We start from the raw sequence: 27357 nt of genomic DNA, 5'->3' as shown, positions 1-27357 counted from the left end.
GCGTATCTTTCCCATCTAAAACAGGTAACAATGTTGCTGGATTTAGAACATTACATCGCTTGATGTGTATGTGACTAGCTAAAAGCGTCAACTCATATCCAGACAAACGAGCACTTGTTAAGTGCTGTGTCTTTGTTCTATTCAAAAGGGTATCCACTGCATGTGGTACCATAACATTAAGAGTATGATCCAACCCCAATCCAGCAGATTGACGAATGGAAATCGCTGCTGCTGCTGTTGCTCTGAGACAACTAGGTAATGCCTTTGCCACTGGATCCAATGTGGCCGAAAAATAGGCACATGGCCTTTGTTTGTCTCCAAATTGTTGTGTCAAGACTGATAATGCACAACCTTCTTGTTCATGAACATAGAGTGTGAAAGGCTTACTATAACCTGGAGTACCTAACACAGTAGCAGAACACAACGCAGTTCGTAAATCAGAAAAACTCTTCTGACATTCATCAGTCCAAGGTAGAGGCTGAGGCGTGTCTTTCAAAGTGAGTGCTAACAAAGGTTTAGCCAATAGGGAATAATTTGGGATCCATTGTCTACAATAAGAGGTAATGCCTAAGAAAGCACGCACCTCTCTTTGTGTGGATGGTACAGACATACATGCAATTGCATGAATACGTTCTGGGGTCAATCGCCTTCCCTCCTTCGACAAGAGATGACCTAAATAGGTAATTGGCGACAATATTGTAACTTGGAAAGTGACACCTTATGGTGTAAATCAGATAAATGTTGCAGAATTAACACAGTCGAATTTTTACAGACATCTTCTGAATCAGCAGCCACTAACAAATCATCCACATACTGGATAAGAGTAGCACCAGGAGGCAAAGACAAAGTGTCAAGCTGAGATTTCAAAGCCTGACTATAGATGGAGGGGCTCTCACAATAGCCTTGAAGAGCACGTTTGAATCGGAAGCTTTGGCCTCCGAGAGAGAAACCAAAAAGATCCCTACTCTCCTCAGCAATAGGAATGCTAAAGAAAGCATTTTTGAGATCAATAACCGAAAACCAAGCTGCCGAAGCAGGAATCATAGTGAGCAGAGCAGTAATGTCCGGAACAACAGGAAACTGAGGGACAACAATTTTGTTGACCTTTCGAAGATCAATCACAAAACGGTACACAGGTGGCTTAGAAGGATCAGTACGCTTAAGAACAGGCAGAACAGGACTATTGCAAACATTTCCTCTCGTCTCTTCCACAACACCCTTCTGAACTAAATCATAAACAATGGCCAACAAAGCTCTTTCGCCATCGTTAGAGATCTTATATTGAGGAATGCGAGGCAGCTTAACATCAGGTTTAACAGTGATCACATAAGGTGGAATTTGGAGCAGACCAACATCATTCGGACCCGTAGCCCAAAGCGTAGCAGGAAGTGAACGCAATTAGAGTGGTAGTTGATGTTTAGATACATACATCGGAGAAGTCAATCTATCACCCAAAGTAAGATGTACACCAGAAGGGGAACAATACAATGTGGCATGCAAGCGTTTCAATAAATCCAATCCCAGTAAATTCTCTCCGCAACCAGTCGTCAAAAGAAGTGGAGCTTCTAAATCATACGGACCAATGGAAATGGGCAAAGGACAGGAAACAGGGTTGCTAACTGGGGCGCCAGAGAATCCTACGGAAACATTTGTTAAGCCAGACAAAGGTGCCCCAGGGAGTTTAAAATGCATAATAGCACTTCTCATTGCACCAGTATCCAAAAGAAATGGTTCTGTAACACCTAATTCTCCAACATCAACATAAGATCCATTCTGATCCACTGGAACTGATACGACTCCCTTGCTTTGTCTATGGCTGTCCTAGTCATTGTGAAAATCGGGACTGTCAATCTCTGCACAATAATCGTCAATATAATATTGCGTAGACTGAGAATTCTGTTGATCAAAATAATTCATAGTATTCTGCGGGGGTAAGGAACGCTGTCCCTGAGACAACGCACCTCGCCCTCTACCCCTAGGTGCTGACTGAAAACCACCACAACCTCGTGGCACATATTGTCCACCAGTGCGTTGTAGTAAAACCGGACAATTAAGTTTAAAATGGCCTTCCTCTTTACAATAGGCGCATTGATTAGGACCTAACAAAGATCGTGGAACAAACGATGTAGGTTTCTGTAACAGTCTCTGGAACTGTGGAGGTTGTTGTTGTGATTGGGGCTGACCAGACCGAGGGGGATAAGCTTGCTGCAAAAGAATCTTCGTTTTCAATTCCTTAGTCTTTTTCTCCACTTTATCCTTTTCTTCTTTATCCCTATTCTCATAATACTGAGTAGCTAATATCTGGGCAGTCGATGAAACGGCCCATGAACTCTCTGATTGTTTCAATTTGTGTGACAATTCTGGAAGTAAATTAAATACAAATTTATCCACGAATAATCGCTGTCCACCTTCAGTACTCATATCTTGACCACTATGGTCGATGAAAGTTTATTCGACACTTTCATCCGTTTTTTGTTTACACGCCGCTAACTTATCCCAGTTAACGCGTACGGATGGCATCATCGTTTTCATAAGAGCTATTATTTTACCAGGTAATTCCGTAATTAAATCATCGGGCTTGGCACCACCTATTTGTCCTGCATCCGCGGCTGGTATAGCAGCCCAATCACCACCTAAAGCTTGATCGTGGTCTTCCCTACAAATTTTAGCCCATTATGTTTGTGGGACTACATTTCCTTTCAACAAATCAATATCTGCCAAATTCATGATACACGCATCAACAGTCTGGGACAACTCTTTATAATACCCAGCTGGATTCTTACGAGGGTTCGGTAAAGACTGTTTAAGCGCCAATACTTCCGATCTTTTCCAAGGATCATGTACCCATATACGCTGAAAATGAGCAGGGACACCCGGAACATTACCTGCCTGTGCAACTGCTTCTCTCCATATTGGAGGAACTTCTCGCATAGGATATTGTTTTATTTTACGCCGAACTGCAGGATCAGGCTCAAGAGAGGCTTGAGAAAAAAAGGAAGACCTAAAAATAACAAGTGTCTGGACAGCATGTTCTACATCGGGACCCACAATAAGTCCTTTGTCAAATTGATCCTGTATCTCAAACAAACCTTGAGGAGGTACATCCAAATCCATATCCCCACATGCTTTAATAAGAGTATTACACATAACATTAAAGACATATCGCTGCGTGGGCGGATTCCATTGAAGGAAAGTATCTAAAATATCACGTACACCCTACTGTGGACCACTCATGATCCAAGTCCGAGCGAGAGAGTCTAACTTAATCTGTTCTTCGGAATACGGAATTTGACTACGAGATTGCCTTCGAGACGAGGCAGGAGAAAAACTAAGGGACCCAAAGAAAGGTGACAAAAGACCGGAAACGGTATCAACTAATCGTTGACGAGCCGTAGGGGAATCCGACACTAAAACGGGAGACAATGTATTCAGTACAGCAGGAGAAGAGCTGGTAGCAAAAGAAACTGAAGATGAAGAAGAATGAGGCACAGAGGACTGAGGTACTGAAGTCTGTGGTACAGAAGTCGGTGGCAAAGGAGGCGGAAATGGAATTACTGGAAGAGGCAATTGTGCATGAACCGGAATAACTGGTTGAGCAACATGTTGTTGGACAACAGGTTGTAATGGGGGTGCATTAGTACCTTGTACATAAGGCGGAGGTAATCTCAATAAATGAGACAGGAAAGAATCTTCGTCAAGATCTTTACTCTTTGGCGAGGTAGGCAACACAGGGTAACATCTATCTATTGCCATACGATGCTGTATTTCCGAGACTTCAGTCATCTAATCAGTCTCATCATTTTTAAACTGTTGAGCAGCCTGTAAAATCGTCATATTTTGCTCCTTTTTATCTTTCTTCATTTGCTTAATCTCTTTCAGTTTGGCTTCCTTACGCCAGAGGAGGAAAGAGTCAAACATTGCCGGCCGGGCTTTTCTCTTGAACAAAATCGCTTCCAAATTATTTAATATATCAGGCTCAAAACTACCATTTTGTGGCCACTGTAGGACACCATCTTTCTTCGTATATCGGATCCATGTTTCATTGAAAATAATAGGACCAAGACCATGTTTCGAATAGAGCTCATAAGTGGGAGTTCCAACCGGAGGAATCGGACAAGAATCCTCTAGCCGGGAATCCCTAGAACAACCAAAACAGCAAAATTTCCAAAACGTACTAAATCCAGGCATTTCGTAACAAACTGGACTTTACAAACGTCAAGGGGTTTAAGACAATATAGTCACAGCACAAACGTACTTACCCCTCGGCTTCGATAAGTGCACTGATCGAATAACAAAAACAAGACAAAAGAGTGAGCGCTACTCACAAATACTTAACTAAATGTTTTCTCACGCCAACAGATGTCCGTCTAACGTTTCGCGATACCAATCATCACCAGAGGGCCAAGGCAGGGTTACAGTCAGGGCAGCAGTCGTCATCAGCCGGCGGAAAGGAGTAGCCGCGCTGAAAAAGACTTTCGGTCCACTTCGACATACAGGGGTCGCTCACGTGGTTCGCGAATCCTCCAGAATTTTCTTGCGAAGCTCCTCACGACCCTTGGGCTGAACCGCTACCACTGAAGTCGCCCACACGTTGGGCGCCAGTTGGAGAACCGGGCCTTATGGGCCGGGCGGCGCAGGGCACGCCTAATATCTCCGGGTTCACCTGCCTTGTCAGACAGAGACACGAGACACTCTGTTGGGCGTAGAAAATCAGTTTATTGGCTGCAGCCAAGCACAGTTATCCAAGAAGTACAACAGAGGTAAGTTCTTAGGAGACTGTCACTTTACTCCGTGGCTCACAATCTCTTATAGGTCATAGGTTTACAATGCCCACTCCCAAAACATACCAAACCAACAAATAGAAATAGTTCGAAAACAAGCTATCGAATGTCCAAAACACACCCTCCTTTCAGACCCTGTGTGCTCCCCTCCCCACAAGTTAATCAACACTAGTGCCTGTAATTCAATTTGCAGGTGGTAGAACATGTTCGTATGCTTCAAAGGATAGTTTATGTAACAAGAGAATACACGAAGAGAATAGCGAAGGCCAGTCAAATAGGATAAAGTCAGAAAGAATGGTGGGACTCAAACAGTGGAGTCAAGCAAGGATTAATCAGTCTAGACATGGATTAACGAACTCGGCCAGACCCTGACATCGGTTTTACAAACAAGGACAAGGGGTTACTTTTTAACAGGAGGGACACGTAGCAGCTAAGAAGGCAAAAACACCGCGTTCGCCGTGCTGCCTGAGTGAGGCAACACAAAATGGCGGCTGAACACAAAATGGCGGCTAGATACAAAACGGAGTCGAAAACCACGGAACCTCAACGACGTGCCGTGACTCGGGGATTTAAGAAACACCTTCCTTCTGACGTGATCTAGCGTCAGCTGAATATTCGAATATCCTTCGAGGGCGGCTATAGATTTGTTGATGGCGTCGACAACACTTGCAACAGATGGGTAGTAACCGTACGGGATACCTGCGTGCATGTTCACATTGTCCTCACGATTTATGTAAAACTTTGCTTCGCTCGATGTAAAGGTATTCCAAGTTCTAGGGTATTGTATTTCTGTTAGGGCCACCTCCCAATCCCCTTTCAGGTCGACCGGCTTTGCCAATTCCACGATGTAGTTAGAAATCTGGTTGTCGGGGAACATGACCTTAGAAGAGTTGGATGGTAAGGTGATATAAAAGGGCTCCGTCTCCATCTTCTCAGCTGTTTGTAACAGATCCTTAGCTCACACACCATTCAGAGAGCTGGCCAACAACCAACTGTTAAATTTCTCAGGCCAGCCCCTCCATTTGACATATGCCTGGCTGTTAACCCCTCTACCCCGCCTTTTCAGAACCTTTTCAACCCTATACACACGGGTCGGATCATCAGGTACCGATTGTAGCTCTTCCTTGTAGAAGATCCCCGACACCTCTTCCCCAGCGTAGTCCTTTAACCTGTAAATATACAGCCCCTCTTTGAGCTCCACACTTTCCAATATAAATATCTCATCGCTAAATGTCTGTTGGTAGCCCTTCGTGAAGATACCTTTCAATTTTGAAATCCTGACGTGCTCTCCTTTTGTAAAAATAGGCTTCTTGGCCTTTGTAGCAAAATTGCGCCCGTATACCGTTTTCCAAACAGTTAAAACATTACTAGGAGTCACCTCTACAGGGGCTGTTTTGATGGTCCTGTGATAACTGGCATTATATACATCTAAAAAAGCCTTAAGAACATCCACGTATCTGTAGGTGTTGATGGCCATAAAGTACCTCCACATCTTAGACTTTAAAGTTCTGTTAATCCGCTCTACAACAGCTGCTTTTACCTCTGTGTGTGTTACAAAATGTTGGACACCATGGTGGTTTAATAATTTCTGAAATGTCTTGTTTAAGAAATCTTTACCGGCGTCTGTTTGTAGCTTTTGAGGAATTCGGCCCCTAGCGAAGATGTCTTTAAAAGCGGCCGTAACACTCGTACCACTTTTATCGTGTAACGCTTCTGCGTAGGCGTACTTGGACAATACATCTCTGACGGTTAATATATACTGTGCGCCGTTGTTATGTTTTGCTATATCTTGAAGGCTTATGATATCAGGCTGCCATTGATAATCTAGTTGTGCATTAACGATTGTAGGGCGTCTCTTAAAACGTCTTCTGGCTAGTTTATGGAGTGAATACGCCTCTTCTCCTGAAAGCCACGTCTTGCCTGGGTTCTTGTTACAGGCTCATTTTCAGCTACAGCCCATCTATACAGAGCTTCGGCGCTTCCCAAGCCGCCCACCCCACCTGTATCGTAATAAAGTTTTCTTCGCCGTGCCCCCGGCATGTTATCAGCCGCTACACCCCCGGCAATGAATGACCAGTGTTCTGCGTAAGGCCATTTTTATTAAAAAATAAAAGAATCTTAACAAAACATAAACAGAAGGTATTTTACATTTTCACAGTAAATGGTGTAAGAACTGCTTAAACCCTAGTCACCTCTAGGTGTAACATTCTACTACTTCATTCTAAAAAACACGCTATCAGGGCCCGTTAGGTGTGACATTATTTATTTAAAATAGTCTTCAAGGGGCCAGCGACCCTATTCTTGTATTTTTTTGATACAGCTTACACATCCGTCTTTCTATGAGTCTTTCTATCATCTTTCTATCATTAACAGTGCAAACCCCCCGCATACACAGCAGTTTTAGATCAGAATGAGGGTCGTGTTGGACTTCCTCGCATGTTGATGTCACGATCTTAACCATAGGAGGGTGAACATGTTTCTTTTCAGCGGACAACCCGTAAACTACCCTTAGCAGTTTATACACCCTGTGAGGGTCTAACACACTACATATATAACGGGTTACCTTGTCTCTGCATGCATCGAACAGACAATCGTGCGCATCCTGCTTAGGATCATCCACCTTATGTCCGTAACAAAGATCGTAATAGTCATGTTTGACACACGTTTGCACCACAGCCACTACGAAACCTTTAACAGACTTCAAATCGTCGTAGGATATTGCATGAACTTCTTTTACAACAGAGTCTCTCTTAGAGGCACAGTTCCGCTTCACAGGAACATCAGCACTTTGACTTGTGGAACTTTCAGTCTGTTTTGACCAACATAGACAGTCAAAATTCACGCTGTTCGTTTTTGTAGGAGACTCCCCGGCCTTAGTTCTTTTTGGGGTACCGCCTTAGGGGTAAAAGAAGAAAGATTGACGGATCATTCGTTTAGCTGGAGAAATAAAATACAACAGTACGTACCAGACGTGTCATAACAGTTTTCTTACGGACCTCCGCATTTTCACAGCTCATTGCGGACACTCTGAAATCTTGAGAGCCGCTAATGTCCTGCGAAACCCCATCATCTTCGACGCTTGTGCCCGGTTGTTGCAGAACGACCTTCTCAACAGTCGTATCCTCACGAAGATCCATGTCTTCATAGACGGGTGTTTTAGGAGGTTCTACAGCTTTTTTTACCAGCGTTTATGAAGTAGGTGCATCCACCGGAGGCCGCTCTCTAGGACCAAAAGAGAAGAAAATATTGACATGTCAATAGCTGAATACATAAAAAAAAATACAACAGACCGTACCAGACGTGTCATAACAGTTTTCTTACTAACCTCAGCATTTTCGCAGCTCTCTGCGCCCGCTCTGAAATCTTGAGAGTCGCTAATGTCCTGCGAAGCCCCGTCATCTACGACGCTTGTACCCGACGGTTGCACGACATCCTTCTCGCAAGTCGTACCCTCCTGAAAATCGATGTCTTCATAGATGGGGGCGTCAGGCAGAACTACCGGATCTCCCATGCTGTCCAACTCCACAAAGTCGAATCCCTCATACGCGCTGTCATTACAAGACTCTTCACTCCCACTGCTATCGACCTTAATAGGGGATATACAGCAGTCGCAATCCTTGGGGCGTGAAGCTTCCATACGGCGGCACAGGTCAGCGTCAAAACCAGTAACGGCGCAGCCCAGATCCCCCGGTGATTCTTGTTGAGCACTCTCATCCACAGCCAGGGGTGTCAAACGGCTGCAATATCTATTGATAGTGGACTGGGATCCGCCCCACATAGGGCATTTCCCGACAGGGTTGTATTGCTTCATTCTTTTTTTCTTGCTGTGGGAACCGCGGCATATTCAGGCTTCTGTTTGCTGTACAATCCTCCTAAGGAGGCCTAACATGTATCCTAAACAGACCCAAAAAAGGGCGTACCCCTCTACTCAACAACAATGTCATACATGCGTCATAGGGCTATGGCTCGCCGATGACTCCAGAAGAAGCACCGCCCCCTGTATGCCCCTTGGAGACCCCCTGAGGCCACACCCTTGTATTTCCAGGGGCTTGAGGCCTGTCACTTTTAAGGACACACAGCTGGCACTTTTTTTCCTGCCATACATGTCACTTTTCCTGCCACACCAGTCACTTTTCCTGCCACACTGAGGGGGGCGGGGGGCCAAAGGGGGGACCTGTCACTTTTCCGGGCATGAATGGGGATTAATGGTATCAGCTTATACTACTAGTACAGCTAGGCCAGTGAAACACAGCAAAGAGTGAGGGTAACCATAGGAAGCAGACCCTACTCTCCTACAACTGGTGCTGGCATGTGGGACTGCTGGGAAATATAGTCCCGACTTCAAATTTCCCTTGGTTCCTAAAGGGAACCCCAAGCTGACCTTTTGGTGGAGAAGGGGTCATGTGTGTATCTGTGGTATTGTTGTACAAGTCAATGCCAAAAAGGGGGTAAGAGAAAAGGAAAAAACACTGTACTATGGGAAAAGAGAAAAATATTTTTGCAATACAATGATGTGAATAATATGGTGGAAAATACACCTTTGTACAGACCCAGTGTCAGACAGCAGTCCGTATTCATTAGTGTTAGCTACTGGATGGCGAGCTGTAATAAATATTATTGTAGCGCATTCCACCGTGGGATATAATCATTCAGTCAATTTTTCTGCATGGATGATTTATAAATCCAACATTGTTCCTTCTCAAATAAAATGCTCTCCAGATTCCTTGTCTCTGCTAGGACATGTTCTAGAATGACCCATTTGAGGTCTTTTTCGGAGTTTCAAGATGTGATGTAACGTTCCCCCATTTTGGTGTTATTGCATCTACACCTGATGTTACTCCTATGTTCGAAGATTCTTGTGCTTATTTTTCTAGTCATCATGCCTACATATTTGAGTTTGCATGGACAGGTTATCAGGTATTTGACCTGTTTAGTGTTCCAGTTTGTGTGTCTTGATAATTGCATAAGAGTGTGTAAGCCTAGGTCAATTTCTTTTGTTGGTGCGGTCAGGTGGCAGACACTGCATTGACCACACTGGTAGTGTCCTGTTACTTCTGGAAGGGCTAGTCCACTGTGAATCATTTTCTCTGATTTTAATTTGGCTCTGGGTCTGGTGTGGATAAGTGTATCCCGCAACTTTATTGCTCTTTTGTTAGAAGCGAGGGGATACTCCTCCTGTCTGGGTCCTGTATTTAGAATGCACCAATTGCATTTAATGCTCATTTTAACACAGTACGAGGCGATGCTGTATGTAAATTGATACTTGTATAGCGCACTACTCACCCGCAAGGGTCTCAAGGCGCTTGTACGAATACCGCTCTGGAACCCATCCTGGCTTTCCCTGTGAGGTGTCCACTCCTGGGCACCCCCAAGGTGGAGGCCAGGCATCCTTAGCGTTGTGGGGGCCGTTGTGGAGATTAAGCAAGCTATTGCCCAGAGTTGCAGAGTGGGACTCCATGATTGGAATAGGCACCGAGGCGAGAATTATCAGGGCCGTGGAATTTTTGAGCTCAAGACCCGCCGAGGCGGGGAATTGAACCCTGGTCCCGGGCTAGACCTCTGCATCAGGGCCTGCCACTCTAACCATTGAGCCACACTTCTCCATTGTGGTGGCACATAACAGAGGAGGTTCTGTTTTTCTTTTGCGGGTGTTTCTAGTAGAGCGTCTCGTTTCTGATTTCTCATACTGAAATCAGGGATTTACAAAATCACCTTGGCAACAATCTTTTAGGAGCAAATAAAAATCATGCATATGCTCTATGACCTAGAACCTTCTCATGGACTGTGTGGGGGCACCCAACATGCTGCGCTCAAGGGGTGGATGGCTACTGCCTTCACTAGGAGTTAAACAACTTGAGTGCAGTTCTGACATCATAACATGTTGTTAGTTTTTAGTGTTCAGTACAGGGAATAGGCCTCTTGTTAGATGTGTCATGGGAGTGCCACCTCCTGGAGAACTCTGGTAAAGTTATGTTTCTGGATGCTCAACTCACCCATGGTCCACATTATATTATGTGCAGAGCTGAGATGCATGCCTGTAAGAAGGTAGAGTGTAGCAGGAACAGCACAAGTTGTTACATGTATGCATGTGTTATATGTGGGCCTGTGAGCTGTTACAGCATGTGGAAGATGGTGCGCATGTATGTTTGAGCATGCTGAGATGTATCAATCCCTGAGAAAGGGTACAATACATTAGAGACTGTGCACATGTGTATGTGTGTTCACACTGGTGTTTCATTTTGAGAAGCCCCAGTGCTTGCTGGAGGAGCAGGGAGAGGTAGAGGCGTCCCCCAGACAAATGTGTAGATTGCTGCATTACTGAGGTAGGTGGGACAAATATTGAAAGAAGGAAAGCCAAGCTCTTTGGTGCACTTTGGTACTTTGATTTTGAAAGGAGGTCACTGGTCAAAGAGGTCTGGGCATATCTGAGAAGGAGATGGGGCTTATAAAGTAATCATAAAAAGTGAGGCTTGGGCTCTTTGGTAACCTTTTGAAGCACATATCTCTAAGGTAGCATGGAGAAGCTCAGCACAAGGTCTACCTGGTCTGACCAGTAGAGAGGGGCTAAGTGTCTACCAGTCTTCGATACTGGGCATGGGGACATCACTGAGGAGAATCAAGACCCAGGACCAGTGGGACTTGTGAGGAGAATGAGATTGCCCAGGGAGATCGAGACCCAGAGAGGGTCTTGTCGAGTGGAAACCTGGAGCTTAGTGTGAGATTCTGGTCTGTTGAGAAAAGCATGAAAAAGGGTCATCTGCCCGTTTGGGCTGGTGGGGGCTGCATAGAGCACTGGACAGCTGCACCATTGATACCTCTAGCTCACGTGCATTGTTTGACTCCCTGATGACAGAAGGGAGCTGCTGCTGAGAAAAAGGTTTTCTGCTCTGGTGCAGTACAGCCATGAAAGGAGGGCCATTGCCTTTGGTAGAGCTGGGATGTGAAGAGAGCTAATGCCTTATCTACGCTGCTAAGCATTACCTGTATGCCTGGATGAGGATCATGGAGAAGACTAAGGACTGTCACCCTGTATGCACTGTGAAGACCTCCCTGCATGTCAGGAGGGGGGGCGGAGTCTAGGAAGGGGGATGTCACCCTAGGAGAGAGTGCAGACATAATCACCAGTGGGTTGTGACTAGAGGTGAGTAGGGCTTTATTTTTGCCAGCAGAATTGGAGGAATTTGGTAATTCTGCGTTCCTCTTGGAATGCAGAATTACTTATTAAATTCCACCACTCCACCGGTGGAATTATTTTGCAGAGGTTTTTAATTTAACAGGGCTGGAAGAGGGAGCAGTCCCTCTGTCTTTTAAAACACCTGCAGATAAAGTTGAATCTGCAGTGGTTTTTAACATAGAGGGACTGCTCCCTCTCCCAGCCCTGTTTAAAGCCCTGCACAGCAAGGCATTCCCCTCGGCACTCCACTGCAATTCAGCGCATATCCCTCGTTGTCCTTACATAAGTATGTAAGGGCACTGAGAGGTATGCACTGGAGGGGATACTCCTCAATGCCCTTACATACTAATTTAAGGGCACTGAGTGGTATGCACTGCACAGCAATGTATTGAATAGCCCTTGTTGCCCGTACATAGATATTTAAGGGAACGAGAGGTATGCACTGGAATGGATACCCCTCGTGCTCTTACATACATATGTAAGGGAACAGAGGGGTATGCACTGCACAATGTGGTGCCCACTCTGCTCCTTCATGGAACTCCATGGAATACCATGGAATTTTAATGAAATTCTGCAGAATTCTACACAATGAAACTACGCCAATACCGCTGGTTGTAACCCGTGGCATTGGAACCAAGGGCCATATTATCAAGAACGGCGATAACATTATCGTCGCTTTAGTGGCAGGAAACTGCCTCTAAAGCGGCAATAAGAGGCTTGATAATATGCACTTGAGAATTCCCATAGAAGCCCAGGTTTGATGTCCTTCACACCAGGACCTGGGCTTCTATAGGAATTCTCAAGGGCATATTATCGAGCCCCTTATTGCCGCTTTTACGGCAGTTTCCTGCTGCTAAAGCGGCGATAATGTTATCGCCGTTCTTGATAATATGGCCCCTAGTTAACTACCTGAGAAGAGCAAAGACCTGCTCCGAACAAATAAGACTTGCTGCTGGATTGGAGAAGAACCGTGGACATCTGCTGCAATAGCAGCCTATTCCGGAATCATTCTCACCATAGAACCAAGGAACATGAGCCATGGGACCCCTCACTGCCATTCGAGTCACTAGCACTGATGCCAGGCCATCAGGCCTTGCATGAAACTTGTTCTGACTGACGCACCCAGGTGCAGTGATACATGGGCTTTTTCTAAAATCTCTTCTAGAACTTCTAAGGCTTGAACTCACTAGCTGGACCTGGCTTGGTTGTCATCACATGTGGAATAGCCATCATCCATAATCAAAAGTAGGACAGGTTGCCGCCTGAGTAACACTGTGGGCCAGACTTAATTCGACTGCATATAATCGTTTCGGTGTTTGTATTGTACTTTGTGTTAGTAGATAACTACTCCTTGTGAATAAAAGCAAGTATTTGACTGTATAATCATTCATTGGGGTTGCTGGGCATGTTTCAAGGTGTGAGTCTAGGCTACCTTCTCCCTGTAAAGTCCTGGACTACTCGACACACGATACCACTGAGAGTGAGGTTCTGAAGGAGTACTTGACCTAGTTGCTCAGAGCCCAGATTAGGCCAGGCAAAAAGACATTGAGAATAAAAGGCCTCAGCCACCACAGTTGCTAGCCACGTGGCCCTCTTAAAGGGCTTCTTACAAAAGGGGTTCTTTTCACTCTTCTACAGTGCCTGGTACTAATTTGACAATCAGTCTATTTGAATACGATAGATATTTTCGTAAAGTATGCTTACTAGTCTAAACATCACAAAACATGCATGACGCATTTGACAGAGGGATGAGTGCACCTGTTCACCTGTGGCCTCCACAGTTTGCTGCACATGGGATCCCGTTAACCTGCCAGATTGACAGCTGCTGTACTGTAATGCATCCTGAATGTAAACACTCAAGTAATGCATGTAAATGTAATATGTTGCTACAGGCCTGAAACTCCCTGGACAAAAAAAGCGGATATGTTTCAAGACTAAATGGAAACGGGTTTCAAAAAGTATGTTTTTCTGAAGCAGCTTGTTACATTGACACCCATGACCTTTTGTAGCATCAGAAAAGAGACATGACTCGTGGAGCCCGAGGATGACTTGAGGCTGTTTTTACAAGCAGAAGAATGTCTTTCTCGTAAATAAAACCCGAAAACAGGTTACAATTTCGTTTTCTAAAATGCGTTTTATCTCTGGGCATCTTCTCCCAGATGTCCCACATAAATTGTACATTCATAGTTGCATGCTCCTTGCATGTAGTGACCCACCGCCTTGCAGGCACATAGCCATCAATGTCAACGACACTAAGAAATACGAAGAAAACAACAAGTGACAGACAGAGAAATGCGAAAATTCGTAAAATTAAGGTATTTTTTGCAGCGAGGAATACTAATGTGATATTTCAAAACCGCTTTGAAATATAAAAAGGCGTTGAGATAAACTGAGCTACAAGTGCTTTAGTAACATGCATTTTGAATTTTATAAAAGACAATATTAGTTCAAATGTAACATTTCCTTTTTATAGCGATTTGCATTTTATGTATTCTTTTCGGTTATAGAGTTAGCTGGGAACCTCATCAACACACATATCTATACTTTTTGTGTCAATCTGACCACGAGAAGTAAAACAAACCACCTTTCTACATGTTTCTCTACAAACTTTGCTGCACTGACAGAAATCAGTACAAACTCCAAATGTATAGATCAATTATGCAGCTTTTGAGAAAACCATTTGCTATAGAATGTGGCTTTGTAACTGCTGCTCTCACAGCCATGTTACTGAGGGCAATTATAAACTAACAGGGTAAGCCAAAAACAGCCTGAGGACCTGGGTAAAGTATATTACACAAAACAATACGGTGCTGTCCTACTGGCATTGATTTAGATAAAAAATACAATAAACAACTACGTATTTGTAATACAGGCGTGCAAGACACACATTGCACAAATCACACTTGAAGTTGTTTGAAATCGTAAAACAAATTTTTATTTTTAAAATTGTTTGTTAAAGATATACATTTTTAGAGAGTCATTCTTATCATGGTCGCTCCAAAGAAAGTGCAAACAGAAGTGTTTACAGAAGTGCTCCTGTGCAAAGTGATCAGAAAGGGAAAAGTAGTAATGAGAATTTAAAAAAAATTGATGTATTTATAATTTTCACCAATGGCTAAGAAAACTCAAATTAGCCAAAGTCAATAACCTGTCTGAAGAGATTGATTCCTTCATTAAATGTTAAACATCCTTATTCCCGAAGAGATGGTAGCTGAATCATAACACACCACTCATTTGGACGTATATAATCAACCAGGTCTAAAATATTATTGTCAACGTTTCTACCCGACTGTTGCATGAGGTGAGTAAAGCCATTGCATGCAGGTCTTCATCAGGATGGTAAAGAAGAAATAATAGGGCAACCTAAATAGGTGCAGCTGCACCGTTGGTGGGTGAAGCTCTTTAAACTAGATACACCCTTTTCTCACAGATGAAGGCTTATGATCCAATCAAAACGCAAATTCAATTTCACCATAAACAGCTAATATGTGTTTGTGAGGTTCTTATTTATGTATTACTATGTACATCACCTCGTGGGTCCATGGTGTGTGGGCTAGATATGCTTCTCCACCGAGGATGGAATTATCAATACTGTGACATCCTTTACACTAAAGTCCATTGCACATTTTTGGGGAATAACATCTATGAATTATTGCTTCTCCCCTGATTCCCACATATTTGTACCATGTTTTTCACCAAGACGTTAGGCAGGAAAGGAGTACTGGTGAAAAACCCCAGACCCACAATGTCTCCATGGGGCTTGAAATTTCCTTGGGGCTGGTCAGGGCCGGACTGGCCATAGCCTGCACTGGGCGTTTCCCCTGTGGGCTGCCAAGTTAGGGGCCCGTTTTGGGCCCCTGGCGGGCCGGTTTTGTTACCGGGGGCCTGCAATATTGCCCCTCCCGTCACAAAATCGTCCAAAACCGGCCCTAGCAAACAGTTCCCCCCCCCCCCCGGAGAGCTGACAGAGCTGTTTGCCAGAGCCGGTTTCGGCACCCACCCCGGCCTTGGGCTGCTCACTCCCATAATCGTCTCTAACAGGTTCAACAATCCAAATGCAATGAGAGCCATAAAGGACTTACTTTACCATCCAGAAGGATTTAGATCTCTCACTCACTTGTTATATAAATCAGGCATTCGGTTCTCTACACAAATAAAGAAACTGGCAGGTCAGTGCTTTGGCACAATGAAATATCTTAAGAAATTCCTGCCTCTGTTACCCAGGACAGATATGGAGATGGTTACTCTTGCCCTGATTCTCAATCGCCTTGATTATGCCAATGCACTTTACATCGGCCTGCCAGGATACCAGCTTAAGAAACTCCAAATCATATAAAATGTGGCAGCTAGAGCTCTGCTTGGCATCCCTGGCAGGTCTAGCGTAAAACAACCTTTACATGATCTGCATTGGCTTCCCGTGGCTATAAGAGTCAAATTTAAAGCTCTCACTTTGGCCCATGCAGCTCTCCATGGATCTGGCCGGCTCTATCTGAGAAAATGGTTCAGTTTCTATTCTCCACGAAGACATCTTCGCTCAGCCTCGCAGTGTTTGGCAGCGATCCCCCGCTTTCGTCTTGTTAGAGTCGGAGGCAGCTCCCTATCTTTCAAGGCGGCTGTAGCTTGGAACTCACTACCATACGAGTTACGAAGTCTTCATGACCCCAGATTTTTCAGGAAGCGATTAAAAACTCTGCTGTTCACTTAATCTGCAGTTACTTTCAGCTCCCTACAGTTTTCATTTAGCTTCCGCGCCGGTTTTTACTCCTGAGTAGCCGAGTGAGTTATATGTGTTTATAACATAACATAACATTAAAACACAAGCACTACCAAAGTTTCAGACAGGCCTCGAAGCACTCGCCTCAGGTCGGATAGCCTTCTGTACCCAGAATTGCTTGTGGCAAGCAGTTCCATGTCAGTGCACCCAAAATTGAAAAGGAACAACTGCCTTTAACATGAAGCCACACACAGTAGTGGTGGATATTCTGTCACACTTCAAAGGAGGTATTATCAGACGCTGGTACAAGTTGGATAATTTTACTTCACATGGGTGTACTAAAAAAGTCTAATAGGTGCCACTCAGGGTAAGATACCCCACTACCCAGAGTATCGGTAGGAACAAGGCACAGAGTGACTTGTTCAAAGAGCACAAGAGACAGAACCCCGGCAATCTAAATATTCTGTGTACAATTTACAAATACATTTCTTAAGTAATGAGAACACCATAAAGTGATGAGAGAAACTGTCTGTCACAGGAATTATATGTAAAACTGGATTAGATAGTTGAACAGTGATTTATTTCCTCAAAAACAAATGATTTTAATTTCCAAAGTCTTAACATTCACAAAGGACAGGTTCTATGATGTGCTTAGAATTCCAGTTCCTTGCCTTTGTAGTACAAAAACAGGCAACGCGCGTTTCGTCACAACCATGACTTCCTCAAGGCTTTTATCGTAGTAATGCAAGAACCTGAGAAATTGCTCTTGTTTTGGCTCGAAATATTGAGAATCCTTTGTCCCTATGTGAATCTTAAGGTGGACACACTAAAGAAGCTCACTCGTGATAAATGCTTCAGATACTTTCTTTTCTTGTTGTGTCCTGGGCACTGAGGTTTGAGTTCAAATTTTTTGATGGGCAGCAAATACTCGCAAAACTGTCAAATGAATATCTCCTTGACTGGTTTTTTATTAGATATTGAAACTCAAATTTTACCCATTTTGTAAAGTTGCTAACGGAGAATTCACTAAAAATAAATTAGGATCTATATTATAGTTCTCATCTGACAGTTAAAGGTCCAGATCGTTAAGATATCATAGTAAGACCATTCAAAATGTAGTATTCATTTCCCTTTGGCTTGATCTGGAGACAAGATAACTCTCAGTGTTCAGGGTACTGTGATAAGACCCTGTCGAGGTTGTCGATGAGACCCCATCAGCCCGCGTCCGTCTGTTTCCCGCAACCTGTGACAGAAAGTTCCTCTCATCACTTTATGGTGTTCTCATTACTTTACAAATTTCTTTGTAAATTGTACACAGAATATTTAGAGTGCCGGGTTCTGTCTCTTGAACTGCCTTTAACATATTCTGTCAATCCTTTGTTCAAGATTTTGATGTCAGCAGTCGATTTTACATGGTGAGATGCATATGGATGATTTTGTTAGAGAATAATGTGCCAGTAATGGAAAAAGAAACGAGGTCAAGTACAAGAAAGGGATAAATAGTAGTGTATGCCGAATCTTTTTTGTATGCCCATATGCCTCAAACATAATTATTCAATGGCCACTTAATTAAACAGTATGCAGACACATGAAGAATTGTAATTGGGATGCAGACAGCAGATGACACAGAGGAATTCGAAGTACATGCAGTTCATCGTTTGAAATGGTTGAAGAAAAGGGATGCTAATACAAATATTCAAATAGTAAATTTACATGTTATTATTCATGTTTCTGTTGTTTTTACTTGTCATGCTCTTCTGGAAAGTAGACATGACCGTTTGTTGAGCGAAGGCTCAAGTCTTGTTTCAGCAGACAAATGCAGGCAGCAACAATATTTAATGTTGCTGCACCTGCAATTAGATCAATGTAATGTAATGCCATGTAATAATTAAGTAACAACTGCCATCGGTCCAATGGACCACTGTTCCTCGACAAGGAAAATTGAGATTTACACTTTCGGAAGAGTTAAAATTGTTTTCTTAAAAAAAGAATTGTAGAACCCATTTGTCGATATTTCAGAACAAGGTAAAATACCAAGTTAGGGAGTATAACAAATAAAATAGAAATAATACAAGTTTGTTCCATTAAGGAATTCCCCAATCTAGTATAAGCACGAAAGTGGAAATTTCTTCAATAAGCAAGAAAAGGTGTCATTTCTGAAACCCAAATAAAGAGTTCTGATGAGAGAACAGAAATATTGTGGCATGAAGCCGTAGCATTTAAGCAATAAAGCATAAAAGAAACTTGCAAGCTGGAAAGTATTCTCAGCCATAAATCAGGAGACTGACAAAAAGTGGATCTCTCCTGAAGACAAGTAATCCTAAGAATCATAGAAAGAGAGTCCTAACCTACTCTAAGAGCAGAGGCCAATATACATTTCCTGGTTATAATTGATGCATTCCACATACTCTGCATCCAGCTGGGTTTCGTCAAACTCTGGGATCAGGTAAACTCCCTACTTTCTCACATCATCACAATAGGCCACATAATTGTGTCAATTAAAACGATACATAGTCCACATTTTGTGGTTCACACAGTTCTTCCCATTATTATTATTGTTGAATGCACAATATAGTCTTTCTTGTTGTGAAGCTTATATTTAGGCTCCAATTTAGCTTTTTGTTTGCATCTTAGCATCGTTTTCTAATGGTGATTTGCACATGAGTTCTAGCCAGCGAATGTGCCATGCATGCATTTATTTCTGATAGACACAATGCTTTGTTTAATTTTCTTTTTTTTCTGCGCTCTTAGGAGATGACTCTTATGCTTCAGACTAATTAAAAACCTTCTTCTGCACCTCTGGCACTGTACAATAAGATTGCTGTTTTGTTACTTAAACTGCATCCTTGCTAAAGTCAGTGAGACGTTCACTACCCACCAGAGTTATCATGGAAGCTGACAGTGAGTTGTTACTGAGACGTAGTTCTGCTGTCCCTAACATTCATCCTTGAAAGGAAGATAGCCATGCGATAAAGGTGTGCAGACCTGCTCACACAAGATTGTGTTCATTTGTTAATGCACTGAGGCTGGCTTCTTGACACACTGTACCAGGTATGGAGTTAGATCATTCCAACAGGTCTGGCAGAAGGGTACCCCCAATATGCTCTCTTTAGTGTAAAAGTATTTGTGATAGATAGGAATAACCTTAGTAATATTATGAACAATTTACACGATTGAATTGCTTGTGTTTTTCACCATTCTAAAAATGCTTATAACAATAATGTGTCTCATCTGTCTCATAATCGCAGTTCATAGTTTATTTACAAAGATTAGAGCTTTTTAATAAACATTTGAAAATGCAATCTTGTATCCTTTCTTTGTGACATGCAAAAGTGACAAATATAAGGGCTAGATCTGTTTCGATGATTTCCTTGTGAATCTGAGTGGTTATGTTTGATGTTACTTACAACAGGGGTTAGGGGTTTAGATGTGGTACTGTGACATAGCCAAACAAACCAACACTTACTGATGATATATGGAGAGTAAGGGCCTGATTATGATCTAGACAGATGGGATGCTTTGTCACAAATGTGATGGATAGTGGTGGTGCTGCGGCCAGGGCAGCTGACTTTGGAGCACAGAGCTCACGGTTCGATCTCTGGCTCCGGCAGCAGCTCAGCACCATGTGACTCTGGACAATTGCTCACTTAATTTTCACAGCGCCTTGAGACCCGTACGGGTGAGTAGTTCGCACTTTAAAAACACGTATTTACATTCTTTTTATTTTTATGGATATCCCGTCCACTGTATTACAAGTTCCATAGGATATACCTGAACTTGTACTACAGCGGACAGGATATCCATCACGTTTGTGACGGAGTATCCCATCTGCCAAGATTGTAATTAGGCCCTTAGTCTCTCTATATTATGAATATTTGTTGACCAAATACACAGCCTTACTTAATTTGTAGGTACCATAAAACATTGTGATTCACTTGATGTTAAACCAAACTTTTGGCTGACAATTAAAATGCTACTGAAACTACTTCATAATTACACAATTATAAGACAACAGCCCAGATTTACAAAAATGTTGTGTTGGGGTTGTGTCACTTTTGTGGCGTAGCCCTCCCACAAAATCCATTTTGCCATTTACTAACCAGAAAAGTTGATTTGTGTGGCTATGACTGGTCTAGCAAATGCAAAGTAACAGGAGTCACTGCTTTAGGACAACTCATCCAAATCTACGTCTGCCAAATTTCTGCCATGTAGGAAACCTGCATGTAGGTTCAGGTTTTTTTTTTACCTTTTTTTATTTTATTTTACTTTTTCACAGTGATATACAACAAAAACTGCATATTAATTACTCAGTGCAACAGTACAAAGCACATTATTTGGAGAAATGGACAAGTACATAACGCACACTGTTGTCTGGGGAAACATACACAATTTTTCACCAAATCAATGATTAGTCAACATGTAAACATCCCTTTATGCCAATGTTCGTGGCCCACTCCTGTATTTTAGAGGTGCCTAATTGCATCAGAACAGCCGCGGAGGTCTAACCCACCCAGGCAGGCACTATTCCTGTTGGCTGCTTCGAAAGGTGGGACGAGCCAATTTCCAGCAAATAACACTTAAGTGGCCCCCAGATGTCCCATGGCCTGGATGCCATGGGGTTGAGTCATGGCAAATAGTTCACTAGTTGTACTACAGTATACCAAACTATTGAGTATAAGGAAAAACAATGGTCCTTGACTATTGATCAACAAGAATACTTGTCTGGAATTATTTTCTGAATAAAAATGCCATCAATTCTGCATATTTAGACTAAAGCAAGAAGGAGATATATTCAATTTCACACCGGTTTTGTACACATTGAATGCAAAACACAGGATAGTACCCAAAGTTAAAGAAAATATAGTTACCACACTTCAGATATTTGCATTTAACCAAATTTACACATTTATTTACAATTTTATAAAATATTTGTGGGTATAGACGGCGCAAGTGCAGTGAGGAAAAGGAAAGCGTGCTCAAGTGATTAGGAGAAGGAAAGAAAAGCTTATTATACTGTACAATTCCAATAGGTTACAGCAAACAAAAAACGGATAATCTTCCGCTATTGGATTGGCCTGTCCACACGGTTTGAAGGGGAGGGGATTGGGCAATATGGGTACAGGCACACAAGTGGTAGGCGTCGACCCCCACTTTTTGCTGTGATTCTCTGGTTTTTCGACTTTAGTGTGGCTGTGGCCCTGCTAATCAGGCCCACAGCCATGCTGTTCTCTCTGTAAATTAAATCAATCAATCAATCAAAGCATTTATATAGCGCACTACTCACCCGGGGGGTCTCAAGGCCGCTACTGCTCGAACAGCCAGGTCTTGAGCTGCTTCCTGAAGGCGAGGTGGTCCTGGGTCAGGCGGAGGTGGGTCGGGAGGGAGTTCCAGGTCTTGGCGGCGAGGTAGGAGAAGGACCTTCCCCCTGTGGTGGCTCTTCAGATGCGGGGGACTGTGGCGAGGGCGTGGCCGGTCGATCGAAGCTGGCGTTTGGGAGCGTAGAAGTTGAGGCGGTTGTTGAGGTATCCTGGGCCTTCGTTGTGTAGGGCTTTGTGTGCGTGGGTGAGGAGGCGGAAGGTGATTCTCTTGTTGACCGGGAGCCAGTGCAGGTCTTTCAGGTGTCTGGAGATGTGGTTGCGACGGGGGATGTCCAGGATGAGTCGGGCTGAGGTGTTCTGGATCCGCTGGAGTCTCTTCTGGAGTTTGGTGGTGGTTCCGGCGTAGAGGGCGTTGCCGTAGTCCAGACGGCTGGTGACGAGGGCCTGGGTGACCGTCTTCCTTGTCTCGGTGGGGATCCACCGGAAGATCTTACGTAGCATACGCAGGATGTTGAAGCACGACGAGGAGACGGCGTTGACTTGTCCGGTCATGGAGAGGGAGGAGTCCAGGATGAAGCCCAGGTTGCGTGCGTGGTCTGTTGGTTTGGGTGCGTTGCCTAGGGCGGAGGGCCACCAGGAGTCGTCCCAGGCGGAGGCTGAAGATCCCAGGATGAGGACTTCCGTCTTGTCCGAGTTCAGTTTCAGGCAGCTGTTCTTCATCCATTCGGCTACCTCTTTCATCCCTTCGTGAAGGTCGGCTCTGGCGGTGGCGGGGTCGTTGGTGAGGGAGAGGATCAGCTGGGTGTCGTCGGCGTAGGAGATGATGTTGAGGTTGTGCTGGCGTGCGATGGCTGCGAGGGGGCTCATGTAGGCTCATGTAAATTGATACCATGTACTTTAAGTACATACCAGATTGATTACTGGGTCACCCTTGTGAGCCCCTGTATAGTGTACAATAGGTACCCAGGGCATAGGTGCACCCTAGGCCTATGCAGCATGTATTGTGCCACCCCTGGTTTCCCTTCCAAACTGACACCACAGGTCTATTCACACAGCCTGGGTGAGGTGGTGTAATTAGATATAGTATACCTATAATCTATATATACATATAGACACATATACACCTATAAGTCACTCCTATGGCAGGCCTTAACAATCCTGGAGGCAGAGTGCTTGGCTTTATGTGAGATGGTGCCCTAGCATGAGCTGAGCCCCTCTGCAGCTTTCGGAACCATCTCCTTATAGCTGTTCTATGATATAGCCATACCATATACTCTTAAGTGCATTATAATCTTCGCGGTTAATGCTAACTTTGGTTTGGCTTTATCAAAACATGTTGTGTAAGGTGTCAAACACTTTGGAATACTACCCCCCACCAGTCCTGGTGGCGGGGGTAGCATTCCACCCTTCTAGAGGCAGAAGTCATGTAGTTACTGGTTTACCGAGTTAAAGTTAAACAGAGCCTCAGCATCACAAAATGGATGCTGCTGCCACAGACAAGAGTCTAACCTCCTGTTGCTGGACGAAACTCCGGCAGGGGAGGCCTGGACAATAGGTTTCCTGTCCAAGGAGGTGCTGGCACCTCCCCAGACAGGCTTTTGTGTATTGGGGCAGGGAGGGCTGCATTTAGTGAATGCTTTCCAGACACTGCCTGGGGCACACAAGGTGCTCCATGCATTTCCCAGTTCAAACCAGTTGCTGGGGCACTCTGCCCCAGCTCTGGCACAAAACTGGACAAAGGGAAAGGGGTGTAACCACCCCCTTCCCAGGTCCACCCATAGGAAGGACCTTAAGGGTAGTCCAGACCCTAAACTTAGTATAAGTATAGGAACCCTGTCACTAGGACTGTCGATTACCCTGGATGAAACATAAATCCTGGACCTCCAACATTCCATTTCCCTTGTGGTCAAGGATTGAGCACCTTGTTCAAACAGGCACCAGCAGCAACTTTGCCAGTCTGCATCTTCGAGGCTCCTGCCAGATCCCGAAGAATCTGTGACACAAGACATAGACTTCCAGACATCTCTGATCCCGGCCTTTGCTCACAGCACAGCTGAGACCCAAGGTGGACACTAGAACTGTGGGACCGGAACTCTTAGACATCCTGTATTTTGCAAGCTGCACTCACTTCACGAGGTAACTCGAAGTAGTGCATTAGGGTGTTTGAAGCCCCTGACCCGAGCATCATTTGCAGTGAAGCTCAGAGGACCCCACTCCACGAGTGAACCATGGGCCCCGCTTTTGCATTTCAGCTTTATGCGTCTTTGTGGTTCCTAGTCCCTTGGCTAGTGAGATCCCTGAAGACGTTTTTTTTAATCTAACTTGCTTTCCTGATTGCTCCACGCTTGCTCCAACTTCTCTATAAAGGAGAAGTTCCTCAGACCTTGCTGGTCTGCACCAAGCCAATCTTGACATCCTGCATGGGTTGTGTTTGCCAAGGCTTGTTGGGTCCAGTCCAGATACCGACACCACAGTCAACTAGATCCTTTGTAAGACAGCTAGAATCTGGCTGCTGGTTGTCGTTGATGCCTCCTGGTCCTCGTGGCTGAAGAGACAAACTTCACATCTTCACCTGAAATCACCCAACATCTAGTGGCATCTTTCTATCGCTGCCCTGGTCACTGGCAAGTAACCCAGACTCTGTCACTTCTGCTTTCAGATTCTACAGATCTTCGATCCACCCTTGGATCCACCCGGATACTTTTCCATTGGTCGCCTGCAGCACTTCTTTGCAGCTCTCCATTGTAAACTACGACGAAACCCAACACGAAAAGAAACCTATGGACCCGGCTTCCCTGGATGAGGTAACACGAGTACTCCAGTGCTCCCATGGGTCTTGACTCTCGAATTTTCCTAGTTTAAAAGGGTTCCATTGTAATCCATCCGGCAGTGTCCTTAAATTGTAAATTTGTAACTTCTTCGTTTCCCTTAGAAAGTCAATGGTAACCCGCGGCTGTGATTTTTAGACACTGCACGCGTCTCCCATGGGCCTCCTACTTCCTAACCTTTGGTTGTTTAGAGTACCTCCAGCGATTCCACAGGCCCCAGGCCTGCTTTCTAATTCTCTCGTGGTTCTTATACCACTATTTTAGTATATGGTATGTGAGGCCCCTAGGGCATAACGTGTACTGTGCAACTTAATGTATATTAATTGAGTAACTTGTATTGTACTTTTAACTCTGACCTCATAAAGAGTGCAGCGGGGTTGTGTTTAGAATAAATACAAATATATTTGATATATACCTTGTGTGGTGTCCTTTCATTTGGTACTCAAGGGATTATAATTGGTAAAACCACTTGCTTAATACGCTCTCTGAAGTCTTAACCTGATGACTGCTGGTCCATGCTACCACTAGGATAGCTTTCTATAAGGTTGACTTTACAGCCACCATCAATAGGGTCGATTAGACTGGTGCAAGGTGCCCACTAGAACTAGTGGACAGCATATGCCAGGCTAACTTCTCACATAGGTCCCCTATTGTTTCGAGAGAGTATGCAGTGAATGTGCACTGAACTAACCTCTCTTCTGTAATAGGCAGCCATGCATTATTTGCAATCGGAATTGCAGAAGAGTAAAGGGTGTGCCTTCCGGTAACACGTGCTAATTTCTGCCAAGCCCAGCTAGTAGTCGAAGGAGTCTGAATATCACTGGGGTCTCTCGTTAACCATTTTGGTAGTATTGTCTTCAGAGGGCAGGAAGCACCAAGTTAATCTCTGGACATGCATAACGGAGCCGGTCATCAGGATAATACCAATAATGTGCAAAACGACACTGCACAACTAAATAATAAATCTGGAAATTAGGACCCCATGTCCACCCTTTTGTATGGTAAGGTTAACGTGTCCCAACTGACCATGGCTCTACCTCCTCCCCACACACATCTGATAAGATGTGAATGGAGCATGCAAAAAAATCTGTTAGGGAGTCGAAGAGGAATGTTATGTAATAAATATAGAAACTTGGGAAGTACCACCATTTTGATTATGGCAGCGCAACCAGCCCGGGAGAGGTAAAGTCTCAACCAGTGCTCCACCTGTGGCTCTAGAGTGTTCAGGGCCAGGCCATAATTAAGCAAGAAAATGTGTTCAGTTTACCTATGGACGTGTACTCCCAGGTACTTAACTGACATGTCACCCCACGTCAGAGGGAACCCACAATCTGACCTAACAGTGAACGGCATTGAAGGAAAAATTTCCGATTTACTCAAATTGATGCCCAAACCAGAGAATCCCCCAAAGTGGATAATTTCTCTCACAAGCGGCACAACATTCTCATGGGGCTGTCGGATATACAGATTAATATTGTCTGCATAATGTGATATTATGAGCAGACCCGTTTTAAACTGTAGCCCCCTGTGTATATACTGTTCTTGCAATCGTCAAACCAATAGGTTGAGTGCTATAATGAAGAGCAGAGGAGAAATTGGACAACCCTGTCGGGTGCCACGAGTCTGATTGAAGGCTGAGGAAAGAGTACCATTCAATCTGGGCCCCATTCACAAAACTAACTTAAGACAAAATCCTAAACTTACTACCATTTTGGTATTCACAGAAGGCACGTCCTCATTTTGGTATTCACAGAAGGCACTTAATCATTTCAGTATTCACTGAAGTTTGGAGTCCTAACCTTAGGACTCTTAAATGCCTTCTGTGAATACCGAAAGTCTTGAAGTTAGGATTTTTCTCAGTTAAGGAGTAGTATAGTTAGGACTCCTAACTTTAGGACTCCTGAATGCCTTCTGTCAATACCGAAAGTCTTAAAGTTAGGATTTTTCTCAGTTTAGGAGTAGTAAAGTTAGGAGTCCTAACTTTAAGACTCCTAAATGCCTTCTGTGAATACCGAAAGTCTTAAAGTTAGGATTATATATATATATATATATATATATATATATATCGCGCTCATCCAAATCCAATATATATATATATAGACATATTACCTACTGGCGGTCGCCAGTAGGTAGTTATAGTTAGGACCTAGTTTCCATAGGAAATCCGCAACATTCTATTGGGAATAACTTTGGCGCCGGTGGACGAATTTTCGCGATTTTCTCAAAGAAGATGGCCCGCTCCGCTCTGCTCCTTCCCTGGAAGTTTGTGGGGGATTCGTCAAACGGGGGCCGAGATAAAAGGGGGTCCCAAAACGTGTTTTCTCCATGTTAATTTTCATAGGGCGGTTGGACTCACTTTTAGCCCGAACGGCTGAATGGATTTCCACCAAACTTGGCAAAATTGTAGGGACTGGTAGCCCGATGTGCCTTTGCTATGTCTCAAGATATGTGCTCCAGAGGATTTCGAGTAATTTAGGTTCAAAAAAATATATATATCTATAAGCGCGCCCCGGTACGCGCACCGGGGCGCGCTCCAGCGCGC

Source organism: Lissotriton helveticus, chromosome 2_1 (assembly GCF_964261635.1).
Source record: "Lissotriton helveticus chromosome 2_1, aLisHel1.1, whole genome shotgun sequence".
NCBI classification, from domain to species: domain Eukaryota; kingdom Metazoa; phylum Chordata; class Amphibia; order Caudata; family Salamandridae; genus Lissotriton; species Lissotriton helveticus.
This window is presented reverse-complemented; position numbering follows the sequence as displayed.